Raw genomic sequence first — 21172 nt, 5'->3', positions numbered from 1 at the left:
TCATCCAGATTTTACTCTGGTCACCTTCCCACGGGTGTCTCTGCACACGCACCTGCCATCCACCCAGCTACCCCTCCCTCTGTCTTTAGGTTCAACCACAGATGTCAAAGGCAGTGAATGCAGGCAAAGAGACTTGAAAAAAACTGACCTTTTTTGAGAAAACTTCCCTGCAGATCACATGATATGGATGTATAAAGTTATAAATTGCTTAAAACGTTTTCCAGAGCCAACCACAGCCAAGCCATCCTCGTGTCTACCCTCAAAGCCCTTGAAGGTTTGTCCTACCAATGAGAACATTGTAGGCAGCATGGTTCTAGCAGAACCTTGCTTCCTGGCTTTCAGGCTTGTAGAGGTTGGTGGGGAAATGAGGTGCCTCCTGGCTGTGGACTCCTGGCAAAGCCTGCTGTCCCACACATCAGGAGACAGTGCCACAAAAGCTGCACTGAAAACTCACCAGTGTGGACTTTAGCTTCTGGGAATTTACTTGCTTGCTATTTTGGAAGTTCAACTTTTCATTTCTATAGGTATTATTAAACATGTATCACTATTTTGAACACAAGATGAATAAGGCTGTATAAAAATCATGTGCATTTTTGAGCACTTCTTTACTTAGTTTGTGAATTAGCAATTGTTTAGCTAATCAAAGGTGTGAGAGTGAAATGCCTGAAATGCAGTAAAAGACTAAAAAGGAAGGAAATAGTGGAGGACAAATACACAAGACCAACATAACATGTTCACGTGACAAAATTAGATCAACAAATAAATAAAAAGGAAAAGAAATCCATTTAAAACCAGAAAAACATGTATCAAAAGCAAAACAAAACAAAAATGTAAATCAGCAGCAAACTGTCAGTCATGCTAAAGAGCAGAACAAGAGAAATGCATATTAAACTATCAGCGCTGCAAACATAGGAAGGTACCAGGAGAAGAGTAAAGACATTTTATCACTCATCCTTGCAGTCAGCTAGGTGAGACCTCCTCTTCCAGTTTAACAAACAGTAATTCCTATTTGTTTCCATTGTGACAACACAAAACAAAGGCCCCGGGAGGGCTTACTATGAGCGTTGTTGCCAGGGAAAAGTGAGAATCCAAAATCACAGCCCCAAACCTCTCACCTTTTGCACCATCCATGAGGCATCGTGACTGTCTGACACTGTGAGCCCTGCAGGGTGGCCCACCCGCTGCTGGTGTCTGCGGGGAGTCCTGTCCGTAGTTGCTCCACTGATCTGCCACCTGGCACATGATCAGAACAAACTTGTCTCCTGAGAGACCAGTCTATTACAATGCTCAAGAAATACACATTAGGCCACGTGTGGGGGTCACGACTGTAATCCCAGCACTTTGGGAGGCTGAGGTGGGCAGATCACCTGAGGTCAGGAGTTCGAGACCAGCCTGACCAACATGATGAAACCCCACCTCTACTAAAATTACAAAAATGAGCCGCGTGTGGTGGCGGGCACCTGTAATCCCAGCTACTTGGCAGGCTGAGGCATGAGAACCCCTTGAACCCAGGAGGTGGAGGTTGCAGTGAGCTGAGATCACGCCACTGCACTCCAGCCTGGGTGACAAAGCGAGACTCTGTCTAAACAGACAAAGAAAAAAGAAATACACATTAGTCAGTGTTTTCAGCTGTGCCCAAACCAGCAAGCTTATCTTCCACTCCTGAAAACAGTGAAGAGATATGCACTAGGGTCAAAACTCCATCTCACACCCCTGGCCACCTTGGGAAGAGCCCTGCTTCCCCTCACTCTTCCTGGGCCAGGGTTGCTGTCAAGTGCTGTAATCACTTCTGCAGAATCCGACAGTTTTGTAGGTAACCAGAATGCAAGCTGCTAAAGAGCTAATTTTCAGGCTTTCAAGAAGTTTATCCCCGAAACAAAGATTTTCTAATTTCACCAGTTTTACTAACTTGTGCTAATTTACACAGTTTACTATGATTAGAGTCATTTCCTGGCACTTTCTATGCTAGCCTATATAAACAGTTAAATAGGATGGCAGCTCCACTTCCTTCTTAAAGTTTATTATGTAAGAATATTGACCACAGCAAGTAGATCACTTAACATGAATGATTAAATAACTTAGGGATGACACTGAAGATGACTTTTTAAATGAGTGGGAAAGCAAGAGAGGCAGGGTTACCGGAAAAAAAAGATGGGAGTTTCAAAACTATCTGTTTCTCTCTTGCGACATGAAGGGGGCCTAACTCCAAATCAATTCTAAGGTATTTTGGTTTTTCTTCTTATTTAAAAATCTCCAAAAGATGGACATTTCACTACATCACTCTTTTGCTGAACGAATAACTCAGATATGTCTGGAATGCAGGTGAGGCTGAATCAGGGAGAGGCCTTGGCCAGGCGCAGCTGGATGGCAGACAGTAGCCACTCAACTCTTCTTCCCCATGTCAAGGGACACATTGGGGGCAGCTGTGGCTTGGGATGAGCCCTAGGGAGGGCTGGCAGCCAGGGGGCTGCTCCCGTGAGAGAGGCCATGGTAGGCCCTAGGAACATCCCGAGGGTTCCCTAAACGGAATACTTCCCAATGTAAATCCCTCCAATGGCATCCTGCCACATGCAGGATTAAAACCTACACTCCTTATTGGGCTAACAATGACAAAATAATGGCTCCTCAAAGATGTCCACATCCTAAGTCCCAGAAGCCATGAAGATGCTATCTTACATAGCAAAGGTTGCAGATGGAATTAAGGTCACTCATCAGCTGACTTTGAAAAAGGACGATCATCCCAGATTATCCATGTGGGCCCTGGGTCCTCACAGAGTCATTGAAAGGGAAGGGAGAACAGGAGAGATGGCAGCCTGAGAAAGGATTGGGCTGACACGGACATCACTGGTTTGGAGTTGGAGGATGGAGGAAGAGGCCATAAGCCCCAGAATGCAGGAGTCCTCCAGAAACTGGGGAAAGCAAGGAAACAAATGCTGCCCTAGAGCCTCCAGAAACGAATCAGCCCTGCAGACACCTTGGTCTTAGTCCAGTGAAGCCTGTGTCAGACGTTTGATCTACAGAACTGTAAGGTAATACATTTATATTGTTTTAGTCACTAAGTTTGTGGTCATTTGTTACAGCCGCCCTAGGAAGCCAATACAAAGCATGTAGGATCTGATCCTGACCTTAGCTTGAGCCCTTCTCACCCTGGCTTCACATGCTCCAGGCAGACTGATTTTCTCACTCTTCCCCAATATGCCAGGCTGGTTGCTACCTCAGGACCTTTGCACTGGCTGTTCTTTCTCCCTGAACCATTTGGTCATCCCTCATCTTTGCATGGCTCAACCTCCTAGCCAATCCATTCATCATAGGTGAGCATATCCTCAGACATGTCTTCTTTGATCTCCCAGCTAAGGTGCCACCCAGACACTGTCCTCCTGCCATGATGATCTGTTCCTCACAGCATTCACAAGCCGGCAGGGTAAGTAGAATGGACGCAGCACCAGCTCAAGGCTCAGTACCTCTCAAGTGCTTTCATCAGCCTCCCTCACCTGGATGTGCTCTTGTTAATTCCATTTTTTATATGGTTGCCATTTTGTCTGTTCCTCCCTGATAGTCTGTAAACCACCTCACTGGCCTTATGTAGGGACTGGTGGAATGGTTTAGATGAGATGAATTTTACTTTCCATACTTTACATAACCATTAATAAATGGTTATGGAATAAATGGATCTTCCTGCTGGAATTAGGTGAAAAGGCAGAATATACTGAGGGTGACTTCTAGCTCTACAGGCGCATGATTCCATGTCATGAGCAGTAATATACTTTAATCTCCCTTTGCTTGTGAAAAAATACCTACCTCGCTTGGGAATCAATGGCTTAAAACAATGTCTCTGCTGAGGCAGGCTGTTGTCCTGCAGGAGTGAGGCAAGGTGTGGAAGAGGGAGGTGGGGAGGGGAGGACTGCTGGTCTCAGAGCTCCAGTTCTGACTTGATATGACTTGGGGAAAAGGCACCTGCCCAGGCACACCACCCCACATGTCACACAGACGTGCGCATGCACAGATATAAACACTGTCACTCCTGGTTACTTTTCTTTCTATCTGCCATCCTTGTTGCCATAGTCACTATTTTCCTCTTTGTACTTTTCCTTTTTACTCTGGTGATTTGAAACTCAAATCTAAGCCTAGTTTCATCGGCTCCCTAACACCTGAGCCTGGTAAAGACCAGAGCCCCTCAGCTCCCAGCTACACTGTAACATTCCAAGTATTCAGCATGGCTGCAAAATGGGCTGAGATAGAACCTCCAGGACAGCGTCCAGGACAATGGATCCCTGGAGGTCCCTGGTGGTCCCCACAGACCTCACTTTCTCAGAAGCAGAAGAGGGGCAGTTAAAATCTCAAAGGTATAGTTTTAGAAACACAATTGTTTTACCTCCCAGAGATGGTTAATGTTGTAACAACCATATTTGAGATTGCTGCCTTGTAATTAGTGCTATAAAACTCATTTAGCAATATTAATTCTTCCAATTCATTAAGACAGATATCTTCCCATTTATGTGTGTCTTCTTCAATTTCTTTCATCAATGTTTTATAGTTTTTAGTTACAGATCTTTCACCTCCTTGGTTAAATTCATTCCAAAGTATTTTTTGTTGCTATTGTAAATGGGATTGTTTTCTTGATTTCTTTTTTGAATAACTTGTTGTTAGCATATAAGAAATGCTACTGATATTTGAAGGTTGATTTTTTTATCCTGCAACTTATTAATTCACAGCTTTTAAGTGGCAACCTTATGGTTTTCTATATGTAAGATCATGTCATCTGTAAACAAAGACAATTTTACTTCTTTATGTTTCTAGTTTGGATGCCTTTTTCCTTGCCTAATTGCTCTGGCTAGGACTACCAGTACTATATTGAATAGAAGTGGTAAGAATGAGCATCCTTGTCTTGTTCCTGATCTTACAAGAGATTCAGTGCAATCCCTATCAAAATTCCAGTAACATTTTTTCACAGAAATAAAAAAAAAATCATAAAACCTATGTGGAACTATAAAACACTTCAAATAGCCAAGGCAATCTGGCGCAAAAAGAATGAAGCTGTAGGCATCATACTACCTGGTTTTAAAATACACTGTAAAGCTGCTGAAGGAGTAAAGAATATGCCACCCCAAAATATGCTGCTCTGGCCTGTTGACCATGAAGAATCAAAGGCACTTTTTAACACAGCAGGTACAAGAAAATCATTCTGACCTTCATTCTGTTTCTGAAAGGCAGGAGACAGAATTTCTGTAGAAAAATGTCCTCCCTATACCACAAGGAAAGTAAAATTCTTCTCATCTAGGACAGGAAGTTGAAGCTGAGGAATTCTGTACAAACAAATCTTGTTAAACTAACCCTTATCTTCCTAGTCACTTCTCTACCCAATTGACTCAGTTTACCACACCTTTGTCTAATTCAGTATATAAGTGTTTGACTCTAACTGCTTCTTTCAGTCTTCATTTCCTTATGAAGTTTCCTCATATACTTGTATGCTTTTCTCCTGTTAATCTGTCTTGTGTCAATTTAATTCTTAGACCTAGCCAAAAATAAAATCCTAAATGGGAAAATGTAAAGTTTTGTCTCCTCTACACTCTCATAATCAAAGCAGCATGGTACCGACCTAAAGACAGACACACAGACCAATGAAACAGAATACAGAGCCCAGAGATAAACCCACACATTGATAGTTGATTGTATTCAACAAAGGTGCCAAGAACACACAGTGGGAAGGAATAGTCTCTTCTATAAATGGTGTTGGGACAACTGGATATTCACATGCAGAGAGATGAAATTGGACCCTTATCTCACAACATGTGCAAAATCAACTGAAAATGGATTAAAGACTGATATGGCTTGGCTCTGTGTTTCCCCACCTAAATATCATCTCAAATTGTAATCCCTATGTGTTGAGGGAGAGACTCTGTGGGAGGTGATTGGATCATGGGGGCTGTTTCCCCCATGCTGTTCTGATGATAGTGAGGGAGTTCTCACAAGAACTGATGGTTTTAAAGTGTGCCTTTTCCTCACTCTCTCTCCCTTTCCTGCCATCATGTAAGATGTGCCTTGCTTCCCCTTCGCCTTTTGCCACGACTGTAAGTTTCCTGAGGCCTCCTCAGCCACGGGGAACTGTGAGTCAATTAAACCTCTTTTCTTCATAAATTACTCAGTCTCTGATAGTATCTTTATAGCAGTGTGAGAACAGACTAATACAGAGATTTAAACACAAGACCTGAAACCATAAAACTACTAGAAGAAACTACAGGGAAAAAGCTTCTTTACATCTGGGTGGCAATGAGTTTTTGGATATGACTCCAAAAGCACAAAGAGGTATCACCTCACACCTATTAGAATGGCTGTGATCAAGCAGACAAGATAGATACCTCACACCAATTAGATGGCTACGATGAAGCAGACAAGGTCAAGATAACAAGTGATCCTTGGGATGTGGAGAATAGTAAGCCCTCGAATACTCTCAATGGGAATGTAAATTAGTGCAACCAGTATGGAAAATAGTCTGGAAGTTCCTCAAAAAATTAAAGCTAGAACTGCCATACGATTCAGCAATTCCAATTCTGAGTGTATATTCAAAGGACATGAAATCAGCACCTCAAAGACATATCTGTTCTTTCATCTTCATTGCAGCTTCATTCACAACAGGCAAGATAAGGAATCAGCTGAAGTGTCCACCGCGAGATGAATGGATAAAGAAATGTGGCACCTACGTAAGATGAAATACTATTTTGCCCCAAAAAAGAAAAACATCTTGTCCTTTTTTACATTAATGAACCTGGAGGGCATTAGGTTAAGTAAAATAAGTCAGGCACAGAAAGGTGAATACTGCATGATTTCACTGACATGTGGAATCTAAAAAAGTTAAACTTATAGAAGTAGAGAGTGGAGCGGAGGTACTAGGGTCTGGGGAGTAAGGAAAATGGGGAGATATTGGTCCAAGGGTACAAAGTTTTAGTTAGGAAGAATAAATTGTGAAGCTTTATTATTCAGCATGGTGGCTATAGTTCATATTAATGTAGTGTATACTTGAAAATTGCTAAGACATTAAATCTTAAATATTCTCACCACAAAAATGTGATAAGCAGATGAGGTGATGGATAGTCATTAGCTTGATTTGATCATTTCACAGTGTATAAACATACCAAAACACCATGTTGTACACCATAAATATATACAATTTTTTTTTTGCCTGTTATTTCTTAATAAAGCTAGGGGCAAAATACATTTTAAAGTTACCACCAATCCTGGATGTTAGAACTTCTCTGCTGAGCTCAGTCACGCCTGACTGGTGAATACTGTCCCCTTCAGTCCCAGAGATGGGGAGGCCCCGGCTTCAACTCAGGCAAATGAGAGGTCCAGCTTCCCCACCAGACTCTCCAAAGCATTTGGCGCTGATGTCTTCTTTTTGTCGGGGGCAGAGTTTTTGCTCTGTTGCCCAGGCTGGAGCGCGGTGGCGCGATCTCAGCTCAATGCAACTTTCACCTCCTGGGTTCAAGTGATTCTCCCGCCTCAGCCTCCTGAGTAGCTGGGATTACAGGTACCCGCCGCCACGCCTGACTAATTTTTGTATTTTTAGTAGAGACAAGGTTTCACCATGTTGGCCAGGCTGGTCTCAAACTGTTGACCTCAGGTGATACACCTGCCTCAGCCTCCCAAAGTGCTAGGATTACAGGTGTGAGCCACCACACCCGGCCAGCACTGATGTCTTTAGTCAAAAGCAGAATCAACCTAAAATTAAAATAAAAACCAAAAAAAAGTACAAGGAAAGAAGCCCAAGGCCCTGTAATAATAATGAGAAATGTTCTACAAAATCAAGTTGGATTATACATATGAGTTTCTGGAATACAGGAGGAAATTGGAGAGGACTTTCATAAATAATGAGTGATATACTGTACCCCTGGCAGCGATCTTGCAGCTGGCAAGATCGAATTAGACCAAAACTCGTTCCCCTTCAGCAGTGGGGGGTAGGGAGCAGAAAGTCTCAGGACATCTTGTGAGGGGCCCCTCCCACGGATTAAATGTAATGGGATAAACATACAAAGTCACCCCGTACTACCTGCAAAGAGCCTCCCATCTCGGCCCGGCTGACTCCGTGTCTCTCTTGGGTAATACACACAAATCCTGCAAGGTGACTTGTGCCATCACTCTCTGCTGTCTGAATTCTGTCAGGTGTGCTGCCTGCAAGGGCAGACTTTCAGGCCTTCCCTGGCATCCTGTCCCAGTTTTCGGCTTAGAGAGCTGGCAGGAGCCTCTGTGTCCTTAGAGGACCTATATTGCTAATCACTGTGAAGTGTTGAGTGACTTTAGGAAGGCTTCTTTTCTTTTGTATTCCCCTCCCCCGTCCCCTTCCCTTTTCTTCTTCTTCTTCTTCTTCTTCTCTTTCTTCTTTCTTTTCTTCTTTCTTCTTTCTTCTTTCTTCTTCTTCTTTAAGACAGAGTCTTACTCTGTTGCCCAGGTTGGAGGCTGGAGTGCAGTGGTGTGATCTTGACTCACTGCAACCTCTGCCTCTCGGGTTCAAGTGATTCTCCTGCCTCAGCCTCCTGAGTAGCTGGGACTACAGGTGCACTCCACCAGGCCTGGCTAATTTTTTTTTTTTTTTTTTTTTTTTACTAAAGACGGGGTTTCACCATGTTGGCCAGGCTGGTCTCAAACTCCTGACCTCAGGTGATCCACCCACTTCGGCCTCCCAAAGCACTGGGATTATAGACGTGAGCCACTGTGCCTAGCCTGTTTTCTCTTACTCTCTTTCCTTTCTTTCTTTTCTCTCTTTTCTCTTTCTTTCCTTCTGCTTTAAGGTCTCACTATATTGCTCAGGCTGGTCTTGAATTCCTGAGATTAAGGAACCCTCCTGCCTCAGCTTCCCAAGTAGGTGGGATTACAGGCACACATCACCACACCCAGCCAGGAAGGTTTCTTCATTGTTCCGGATTTTTACCTTGAGGAACGCTCTTCACAGTCTACCTTCTGCAAAGGGCTTTAGGAGAGAATGCTACTCAGAAATCCTTCCAGTGCAGAATACATCTCAGAGAGAGCAGGCACTAAAGGGAGGAGAGAGAACCTCATAAACAAATTCACAGATTAACCTGAATGTCAACCTTTCATTTAACCCTATGCCAAAGCCAAACATCGCTGCTTCAAGAGTCATCATTGAAAAGTATCCAAAATGAGGCCCACCCTGGTTTCCGGATGGAATTTATTCCCATGGTGTTTGCTTCTCCTGATTGCATTGTCCTCACCTATCATTTCAAAGTACCTTCAAATTTAATTTTCTTTTAAAGGGACGTGTATTCATAGTGTCAGGAGACAGTCCGAGCATTCCTTTGTTATAATTTGTAACGTTAATATGGCATTGTACCAGCCAGCTGGGCAGAGACCTGTCCTCTCTGTGGGTCCCAGCTCCGGGTCCTGGGGCAGGACACTGGCCTTGCCCATTGCCCCACACTTTCATGGCTGGCCATCTTTCCAGAGAGGAGCCCCCTCCTGGAAGTATGACCAACTAGTCACCATAGCTGGCCACATCCTGCCCTGATCAAGGCCATCCTAGCAAGTCTTTGACCTCAGTTCCTGGTATCCCATCCAGTGTGGGAGCTGAACTGCCTTCCCTCTGCCCCAAGGTGGGTTTTGTTTGGGGCCAGGATTCTACCTGCACCTTCCTGGGAGCCATCTACAGTGCCGTTATCAGCTCTCACACAGTCAGGCTACCCTGTGGCAGATTCCCCACCTCTCAACTGGCCAAAATGCTTCACCATCACCTTGGATCTCATGGTTCATGGTTATGTCCTTCCTGTAACTCACCTCAGTTTGTGTTTCACCCTGATTAGGACAGCTGAGTCCTGGTGCATCACATTCCTGCCAATGCATGTGGTTCCTCTAGGGCCAGCCCCTGCTCTGGGCACTCAGTCCCAAATCCTGCAGCAAGTTGACCTCTGCCCATGCCATCGCCCTCTGCTACTACTGCACCCCAGGGTGTGGTCTGGCCATGTTTTATCTTTGTTCTTCCTGGGTCACATGCCCTCAAGGCTGCTCAGAGTCCTGTACTAGGGGGCTTCCTCCAGGGCTTCTGGCCACCAGCTGTCATTTCCAGCCATCCCCAGGATCCTGTTCAGTGAAATCTTCTTTGGATGTTTGTGTTAAAGATGTAGCTGTAAACACAAATTGTCAGGTTGGGCCAGGTGGCTCATGCCTGTAATCCCAGCACTTTGGGAGGCCAAGACAGGCAGATCACCTGAGGTCAGGAGTTTGAGACCAGCCTGTCCAACATGGTGAAACCCTGACTCTACTAAAAATACAAAAATTAGCCAGGCACAGTGGCAGTTTCCTGTAGTCCCAGCTACTAGGGAGGCTGAGGGAGAAGAATCACTTGAACCCGGGAGGTGGTGGTTGCAGTGAGCAGAGATCAGGCCACTGCACTCCAACCTGGGTGACAGAGTGAGACCCTGTCTCAAAAAACAAACAAATAAACAAAACAGCAAATTGTCCTCTGCAGTCACAGGAGCACCGAGGGGCCCTTGTTGCCACCACTTTCAGGTAAGAAGCAGAACCCCAGGACGCAGTGGGCTGTTGTGTGGTCTCCCTGATGTCCTGGAATGTCCCAGCCAATGTGACAGTTTTTCTATCCAGTGCATCCTCCCTGACCAGCCAGCTCTTCCCTCCCCAACTCTTGCCCTGCAGGGACTCTGAAAGCTTGTTCCATTTACAGTTTACATTCACTATATTTCATAGAGTAAAAGGTGCTTCTCAAACATAAGTTTATGTTGTTCGCCTTCAGCTCCCCCTGTATTCTCTCAGCATGTCTTTGGCGTGGAGAAGCAGGAAACTAAACATGGGAAGTGTTTTGACTTCCAAAGGAGCCCATAGTGAAGGCTCTGTTTATTTGCTTTGAAAATGATAATCATCAGTCCACACGCCTACAAAGAATCATGGGCAGGAAAAAAATAATAGTTATAAATACAGCTGGATTTTAATAAAATAAGCAAAACAATTCCCACAATCTTTACTCAGCAAGCAAAATTTTTAGGACTGAAATAGACAGATGTATGCACCTATGTATGAAGCTTATGGGCCTAAGTAAATTGGTATATATATTGATTTGAGAGGACTATGTTGAATTTACAAGCATGCACTCATGCATACCTGTGTCATATGCGTGTGTTGAATGCATGTATATATGCTGTTGTCTATTCAGTTTGGGATGTCCATTGGACATGTAGAGTCTGGAGTTCAGGGAGGACTGAGGCTGGGGGTCTCCAGGTAGCATTTGGCAGGACATAGGTGGGGTTTAAAGCCCAGGGATGAAAGTGGAGGACAGAAAAGTGGAGGCTGAGCAGGGGCTGCACGGGTTGAGTAGCCAGATGAGGGAGGGATCCAGCCAAGGAGTCTGGAAGGAGGTGCAGTAAGGCAGGGCAGGTAAGGGAGGGCCACTACATACATGAAGAGTATTTCCAGAAGCAGGATGTGGCCACCTGTGTTAAACCCTCTGACAGGTCAGACAGTCTGGTAGGATGGTGGGAACCAAAGCCTGACCCCAGCGGGTCCCAGAGAGAATGGAGGAGAAGCAGCAGGGGTTTCGGCAGCATCTACTGTCCACAGACAGACGGAGGGCCATCCCCCGCATGCTGAGCACTGACAGGACCCAGCCAGGAGAAAGGAGCCGGCGACCATGCCTCAGAGCAGGGGACATACAGCAGCCAGGCCACTGACCAGGAGTGACAGATGGCTCAGGAGCCCACGGTGAGCCTGGCCAAGGAAGCTTTGGGAGTTTCTCCACTTCAGCAGGGAGGAAGGCGCCATCTGGGACAGAGCCAGTGGTTGGTGGACAAGATGTGGGAGCCTGTAACTGGTCCCTTTTGTTATCCCCTATTCTCCCAGTGAAAAAGGAGCCAGGTTCTCAGCTGCAAGTGATGAGAAGGGCGAGGGCAGAGGACATTCGAGTACGAAGGAGAGGCGAAGTGATTGCGTCTGCGCAGGATGAACAAAGAGATCAGGGAAGGTCGTCACCTCTCAGGGCTGTGCTGACTCGGGAGTGTAACGTGAGACTAGTTAGCAAGAATTCCGCAGTTCCTCCACCTGCATTGGGCTGCTTGGAGGCAGGAATGAAGTAAGCACAGAGTTTGATTAAACGAAGCTCAAATATTTGCCAAGGACCCCACAGGTGACAGGAGAAGGGAGGGTGAAAGTTGTAGCAGGGACAGGAAATGGGGGTTTATAATAATGCACGAAGGACTCTTACCTGGGGGGATGGCAGGTGAGGATGTGCGGGGAGGTGGATGGCAGCATGTGGGTGGGATGAATGAATTGAAAGACGACACTGCCCGGGCCTGCACCCAGAGGTGCTGGCTAATGGATGCGGAGTGGCCCGAGTGTAGTATATGCAGGAGGGTTTCAAGATGCAGTTCTGTTGAGAGTTGCAGAGGCCACGCAGGAGAGTGAGGGTAGAGTGGAAGGTTCTGGATCCACAGGGTCCAGACATGAATGTCAGGCAAGGACCATGATTCACAACTATGCAGGTAGATGGAGATGCAGGCTCAGGTGAGCTAAATCCGGTGGGTGAGCCTGGAGCAGATGCTCAGCCCTGCTTGCCTGGGGAAAAATTAACAGATGTCCATGCAACCCACCCTCCCCCACACCCTCAGGCACACTGGTTCCACTGGTCTGGGCTGTGCCCTGGACCTGGGAGTGAATAGCTCCCCAGGTGTTTCTGCACACAGGCTGAGAACAGCTCCAGCTCAGAGCTTGTTCTGCCTCAGTGTTCCCAGGAAACTCCTGTGGGGTCTCCTTAAAATGCAGATTCTGGTGCAGGAGGTCCAGGTGGGCGGGGCTGGGGACTCTGCCTTTCTTAGGAGCTCCCAGTGCTCTCTGCTGTGGGTACTTTGAGGAGCAAGGCCTTAGAAAGAGTGTTATTTTTTGTTTTTTAATTTCAAGCTCTCATTTATTAGTGTACCTCTCAATCTTTTTTAAAAAAATGGAAAAGAAAAAAAATAAAGCTGCTCCCAAAATGTCTTATAGCATTCTTTTTGTTGTTGTTTGTTTGTTTTGAGACAGTCTCGCTTTGTCACCCAGGCTGGAATGCAATGGCGCGATCTCAGCTCTCTGCAACTTCTGCCTCCCAGGTTCAATTAATTCTCCTGCCTCAGCCTCCCTCGTAGCTGGGATTACAGGCACTTGCCATCCCGCCCAGCTAATTTTTGTATTTTTTGTAGAGACAGGGTTTCACCATGTTGGCCAGGCTGGTCTTGAACTCCTGACCTCAAGCGATTTGCCCACCTCGGCCTCCCACAGTGCTGGGATTACAGGTGTGAGCCACCACGCTCTGCCTTTTACCGTTCTTTAAAAAAGGAAAGTGTTTCTTTTAACTTTACAACCACCCCCATCCCAATTTCAAAACACATCATTTAATTGTCTTGTTCACCGACATTTCCAAGATGAGATTTTATATTTTGCTCCCATAACTTCTGGTTATCACAAAACCCAAACTCCTTTATTGAAGGAGTTTGGTCCAGCTGATGTTGGTATATCCGTCCCAGAATTCTTCATCCTCATCTTTGCTTCTGGAAGCATTTCCCCCGGTTCACTCCCTGACCCGAGTGTGATGGCCATGGCTGATGCCTTCTTTGTCCTCTGACTACCTACGGCAAATCCAGTGTGGAGATCTTTGTAGACTCCGTGGGGAGGTCTGCAGCTCCTTCAGCTGACCTTTCTCAGGGCTGCGACTGGAGCTTTCCCCTCCATTACTAGAAGAAACGGTCTTCGTTTTCACAGGTTTTTCTGCTTCCTCTTCCGGTCCTCTGGCGGCTCCAGCTCGCTGCGACTTCCCGGGCTTCTCCGCTCTCGCCCTCCCCTCCGCCATTTTCCCCACCGTGGCCTCCCCTTCTGTGTTCTTGACAAAGCTTGTTTCTGCCTGACTGCCTATGCCGGCGCACACAAATAGACCTCCAAGTATGCTTGCCGTTGATGGATAATATAATGTTTGTAGAAAGCCAGCTAACAATCTACAGTTTCTAAAACATCCCCCAGAGTAAGCGCGGTGTTGTCCCCCCACCACAGTCTGCCTCCGTCCCCGGCGCAGGGCTCCGGGCGCCCAGAGGGTGGCGTTTCTTGCAGCCTCAGCGGTCGGCCCAGGCCAGGCCTCCCCGCCTCTGCCTTCCTTCCCTGTGAAGGCTGCGGAGGAAGCACCTCCTCACGGTGGGCACGCCGGGGCCCCAGGGAGAGGCTGCCTGGTCACACCAGAGTGAAGTAACTGACCAAACTCAGCAGGGAAGGGCAACAGGAAACCCAGAACCAACCTGTGCCTGCCATTCCCGGCTCCGCGGCTCTCACACAGCTCCTCCGCCTCGGAGCCCCTGAGGTCAGCTTCTGGGGCATTAGTTTGCTTTGGGAGAAGCTATGGTGGGGACCAGGCTTCCGTGTCGAGGTTGCTAAGAGCCAGAGGTAGCAGCAACAGCTTTTCCCCGCAGCGTCTCTCTGGATGTCGCTGGTGGTTTTAGGGCTGCTTAATTCCTGGCTAGGTAGAGACCAGGCTGGGTCTCTGTTCCACCTAATTATATTAGGTGGGAGCCACCTAATATAATTTACTAAGACCCATCCAGCTTTTTCTTTTTTTTAAAGTGGGTTTTGTTGTCTGCAACCAAGAACTCTGACCAATGTTTCATCCTTCAGGTTCTGAGACATCACTACACTGGGGAGATACCAGCACATACCTCAGTGCCAGGGCCCAACGGCATGAAGCATTTGCACCCAGCATTGCACATGCAGCATTTACACCCTGCATCATACATGTAGCATTCACACTCGGCATTATACATGCATCGCCTACTCCCAGGGTATGATACACCCTGCAGCATGCATGTTTCACTCACATCCTGTATCACACACGCAGCATATATACTCTGCATCATGCATGTATCATTTTCACACCGCACTGCACATGCAGCATTTGCACACTTTATTGTACATGTTAATTAGGCTGTCTGCCTCCCACATGTTTTTGACAACAGAACCTGCTCTTTTCATGGCTGTAGCCCCCTAGAGCTCAGGCTTATGCCTGCCACATGTTTGATGCTTAGTGGGGCCACCTGCCTTTTTCGCCAGCCAAGCATCCTTTCTTTACATTTCCCTTGCCCTATGTGGAGCCCAATATGTTTGGTTTGACTGGGGTGTAACTAAAAATAACCTATTAACTGCATTGTCCTACAGGTTTCCAGGCCCACCCCACTGCCTCAGACCCCAAGTCTGTGTTAGGTCTAAGGATCTAGATCAGTAACTTGGACAGTCTAGACACAGGTGATCCCAGGACCACACTACGAACCAGGCAGATCCTGGTCTTCAACCTTGATCACAAACCTAATTACCTGGGGATCAAAACCACAAAGCCTGAAATTCGTGTTCAGTTGGGCTGGTGTGGTGAAAGTGCTGCTTTAAGTTCCTCTGGATTTAAATGTGCACCATGCTTGTGAACCACTGTGCAGCCTCCAGAGGTCTCACTGCTCCCCGCAGCCCCTCCTTAGCCCCCTGCCCCAGGGTAGTCTCCAAAACCAGCAGTCAGCCTCCAGCCTCTCTTCTCAGCCTCCTCAGACACCTATAGGTTCTGTTTGGCCTTTTCTTGGGCCATGGGCGCTTGGAAAATGAGGACGCTGCAACGGCATCAATGTAGGGACACTAATCCAATATATGCAGAAGTGGAGGTGATCGGGCTTATCCAACAAGTTCCCTGAGCCTGTCTAGGAACCTTAACCACCAGCTGTAAAGAAAATGTCCACTTGGGATCTTCCCGCCTGCTCCTTCTAGGTGCCACTCCTCAGGGTGAGCAGAGTCTCATCCAGCCACCTCAGGAAGCTAAGGTCCCCAGCTCCCTGATTCCATGGGGTCTGGCGCTCCAGCCTCATCATTGCAGCCTTGCTTGTCTAATGTCCCCGGGCCAGGACATCCACCAGCTGTGAAGCCTGCAAAAAGGCCGGGATACCTCCAGGAGCCAGGCGGGGATCCTCAGCATCTCTCCCTTCCCACTGCCGGCTCCTGCAACGCAGACACACACTCACACGTTCACGTGCCACACACACAGTCACACACACCACACAAACACATACAGACTACACAACACACACTCACATACATCACACACAAACACATGCACAAAACACACAACACACAAACTACACAATGCACACCAAAGCCCCCACACACAGACTACACAACACAGAACCCACACTTACATACACCACACACAAACACATGCACACAACACACAACACACACTATACAAACTACATAATGCACCACACACACACAAACACACACACAGACTACACAGCACACACACAACAAACACATGCAGACTACACAACACACAAAACACACATCACACATATGCAGACTACACAACACACAACACATACATGCACCACAAACACATGCACAAACCACACCCCACAACCACCCAACAACCTACACAACACACACACCACACACAAACACAGATGATGCAACACACGCCACACACAAATACACACAGGCTACACAACATATACACATACACCACATGCAAACACATGCACACAACACACCATACACAACTCACCAACACATGCAGATTACACAACACACACACCATACAAACACATGCAAACTACACAAAACACACAAAATACACACTACACATACACAGACTACACAACACACAACACATACGTGCATACCACACACAAACACATGCACACACCACACCTCATAACCACCCAACAACCTACACAACACTACAATGCACAATGCACACCACACACAAACACACACAGATGACACAAACACACCACACACACAGACAACACAACACACACCACATATACAGACTACACAACACACCCATACACCACACACAAACACATGCACACAACACACCACATACAATGCACAAACACGTACAGATTACACAACACACAACACACACCACACAAACATATGCAGACTACACAACACACACTACACAATACACATATCACACACAAACACATGCAGACTACACAGCACACAACACACAAAACACAAATATGTGCAGTCTATACCATAGACACACCACACAAACACATGCACACAATACAATACACACACCATATACACTACATACCACATGCACCACACAGCACACAAGCACATGCACACAACACAGTACACACACGATATACACTACATACCAAATACACACACCACACACCACACAAGCACATGCACACAAACGCCACACAACACACTCATGCACCAGACAATACTACACTATACATACACACCACACACACTATATCCCACACGCATACCACATACACACACTACATAAGCACACACTACAAAAACCACACACACACCACACACACCATAGAAACACACACACACTACACTACACACAAAACACACACTACACAACACATACTTATATTCATACACGCACCACACACAGGCATACACACTACACACCACACACACATATCACACACACTACACACCGCACAAGACACACATTTTACACACATTCTTACATGCCCACACACTCACTTACACATGCACAAACATGCACATATAAATACAGAGAGAGACACACACGTGTATGCAGTCTCACACACACACAGAGATGGCAATGCTCAGAGAGCTGGAGCACTCCAGGCTGGCTCCATTTCCCAGCACCCCTGAGCTAGGGGCTGGGGGCTGTGCCACACGCGTGCACGCGCCTGTGTGTGTGTGTGTGTGTCCTGCAAGCTGGAGGGCGAGCCCCTCCTCTGTCAGGAGGCCTTTGCCCCACCCTGCGGGCTTGCAGTCTTGCTGCTCCTCCTTGAGAGCAGCTGTCCTACTTGTCACCACTTCTGTCTTCTGTTCTTCGCTCGCTCCTAGATTACAGGCTTTTTGAGGACAGATATTTGGTCCCATTCGTCACTGTGCTCCCACTGCCAGTTCTGGGCCTGGCATGGCAACATTAGTTAATGGATTAAATACATAAATCAATGAATGATAAATGGGAGGTACAGAGAGAGGGAGGGAGAGCAGAAAGTACTTAGATGCCCAAACCCTGTGTTCTAGTTTCTTTCTATGGGGCACTGGAATTTACTCTCTATATGACAGAGTGCATGGCAGAAAGAACACTGATGAATGTAGCAAGTTTATGTTGAAAATTTCATTAAAAGTAACAAGAATATAAATAGATGTTGCTTGAATAATGAGTGGATCTAATCTCCCACTTTGTGGGCGCTCACAGCATGGCTACTGTCCTGAAAATTGAGGTGAGCATAATATAATATCAGCAGCAATATTTTAAAATTCTAGGTTAACACAGAAAACACCTTGCTTTCTTGACATCTGAATCAAATAAGATTGATAGTGGGAAAAAAAAAACAGCATTTTCATCTTAAATTTTCTTCCAACATAGTAGAAAATGGATTGAAAATACCAGTAACTGCCGGGCGCAGTGGCTCATGCCTGTAATCCCAGTGCTTTGGGAGGCTGAGGCGGGCGGGTGGATCACCTGAGGTCAGGAGTTCAAGACCAGCGTGACCAACATGGTGAAACCCTGTCTCTACTAAAAATACAAAAATTAGCTGGGTGTGGTGGTGGGCACCCGTAATCCCAGCTACTTGGGAGGCTGAGGCAGGAGAATCACTTGAACCCGGGAGGCAGAGGTTGCAGTGAGCCGAGATTGCGCCACTGCACTCCAACCTGGGCAACAGAGTGAGACTCCATCTCAAAAAAAAAGAAAAGAAAAGAAAAGAAAAGAGAAAATACTAGTAACCAAAGTGGTAATTGGCATAAAACATTCCAGATACATTGTGAGATCCCCAAGGCATCAGAAACAACTGATCAGCAAGGAGTCCGATGGAGGTAAACAGGGCAACCACTTCAAATCAGCCTGTCCTGCCTACAGAAAACTGCCTTGTAACATTCTGAGACCCTTGCTGCACACACATACACACACACAAACACAAACACACACACATACAGTCTCTTTCTCCACCCTTTTCTCAGGGTCCTCTTGAGCTTCAGGACCACGGAGTTGCTGAGCCTACATTTCTACTGTCTCGAGGTTTTGGAATCTGTCCAAAGTGGCTGTCTATTCTCCAGGGCCCTGGTCCCTCCTGCCTGCTTATATTAAGCAACCAACTGTCAACCATTTTAATTTGGTGAATAAAAATCTCTTGACCCTGGAAGACTGTAAATTAGATGAAACCTGGTTCTTTCTCTGCACTGTGGCTCTGCTGGGCACATCTGGCCACCTCCGCAGCTCCAGCCCCAACCAGGAGGGTCATCAAGCTGATACTCATCAAGCTGAGACCAGGTAAGCAGGCAGGTCTGGATGCAGGACTCCCCAGGAGATCTTCTGGGGCTCCTGAATGCCAGGTCCTGGCGTGGAGGTGGTTGTGGCATGCCAGGGTGAGACTGAAAATAGTTAAATTTAAAAAAAGATAAATCCTCCCCTCCCCTAGAAAGGTCAGGAAATGTCATCATGTAAAAGCAGGCAGCAGCGAATAAAAACTATGTTTCTACCATGTGGGAGGACAGAAACGACCCTCTGCACCATGCCTTGAAACTGGCTTGAATGAAGGAAAAATCTCACAGTTGTGTTACTCAAGTGTAACAGAGATCCAAGCCCTCTGGAGAGTGGGGAGCAAGGTCTGAAGGCAGATGCAGAATCCAATTTGGGGTGAGGGAAGGAGAATTAGGGGAGATTTACCTCTTCAATGGCCAGGAGGTAATATGGAGCAAATCAGACATATCACGGAAGGCTTCCTGGAGGAAGGGCCACTTGCCTGGAACATGTGTGGGATTTCGTGTGGTAAGCAAGGAAGCAAACACTCAAGGAGGGAGGACAGCAAAAGCCCTGTGGCAGGAGGCAGCATGACAAGAATGAGCTTTCTGAAGGTGGGGGGGAGACAGCTGAGAGAGTACCGGTGTGACAAGGCAGAGATGGCTGGAGCCAGGATACACAGGGCACGTAGGCCGTGGAAGAGTGTGGACTTCACCCCAGGAGCTGGGGAGCTATAGAGGGGCACTTTGAGAAGACCCCTTTGGCTACAATGTGAGGCATGAATTGGGAGGAGTGAAGCTGTGAATGATGCATGACTATTACGGAAATTAAAAAGAAAATTAAACACGAGAAGGCCCTAGGTGCAGCCCTGAGTAAAACCAGAGGCATCTGCAAAGTAGAGCAAAGGAGTAGCAGACAGGAGAATCAAGAGATGATCTAGGGAAAAACGACTGCCCCAAAGCAGGATCCATACTGGCAGAGTTGGCTGGGTGGTCACAGTGGAGGAGAAGGGCAGTGGGCGTAGGCACCGAGGACCTAGGCAGCGTTAGCAGGAGGTGCTGTGCTTGCAGTAACGGATTCTAAGCTAAATGGGAGACAGCTGAAGACAAAGAGAGGAAATAGTACTTTTCTAGGAAGGAGAGGAAAGAGGTAAGATGGTAGCTGTGGCAGGAGGAAGTTGTCTAATGAAGGGTTGTGCTGTTGTTATTATTGTTTAAAATGAGATTATTTCCCTGTGCTTAAAACCCAATGCATTTTGCGCCTGAATATATTGCATTCACCACACTTACCTTCTCACACTCCTGAAACTCCACTCTAGTGGCAATACATTTACCAGATTTGAAGGCCAAAGGGACGAAGAAAGCTGGAGCAGCGACATTAGGGAGAAAGACAGCTCAGCAAGCGTTTGGGAGAGGAGAAGTGGATGAAGGGGTGGAAACTGGCTTAGCAAAGTGGAAGAGGCTGTGACTCGGACTTGCTGAGGAGGATGCTCACAATGAGCTTGCTAGATTGTCCTCCAGAACCAAGAAAGGAACAACACGGGCCCTGGGTATAAGAAGCCTGACTCAAGAGCACAGGAGAGCAAATCCCTGGGTGCCTGAGCTGGAATCTCAGGATGAAGCTGTGCAGAAGGCTCATTCATGGTCATCTCCCCTTCTCCTCCTCCTCCTCCTTTTACTGCCACTGGGAAGCCTGAAGGGTTCACACCAGGAGAATTCTCTCCCATCAGCTTCCTGTTGAGCCCATTCCCATTTAGTCTACAATGCTGATGTTTGCAAACCACATCAAATACTGCTGTCTCTTGGGAACCGGTAAATATTGTGGTTGGTTAGGATGGAAGCACTGGGATGAGAGGAGGCTTGTTGGAAGAGGGTGTCGAGGGACCAAAAGAGGAAAGATGACTGTGTG

At 46.8% G+C, this 21172-nt stretch overlaps 1 pseudogene; it reads right to left on the bottom strand.

Annotated features, from left to right (window-relative positions):
* Positions 1 to 13264: 13264 nt before the first annotated feature.
* Positions 13265 to 16090, bottom strand: LOC110741462 (annotated as a pseudogene).
* Positions 16091 to 21172: the final 5082 nt, after the last annotated feature.

The sequence above is a fragment of the Papio anubis genome, chromosome 13, assembly GCF_008728515.1.
Source record: "Papio anubis isolate 15944 chromosome 13, Panubis1.0, whole genome shotgun sequence".
Classification (NCBI taxonomy): domain Eukaryota; kingdom Metazoa; phylum Chordata; class Mammalia; order Primates; family Cercopithecidae; genus Papio; species Papio anubis.
Note: the sequence above shows the minus strand (reverse complement) of the source record. Positions and strands in the feature narration are given on the sequence as shown.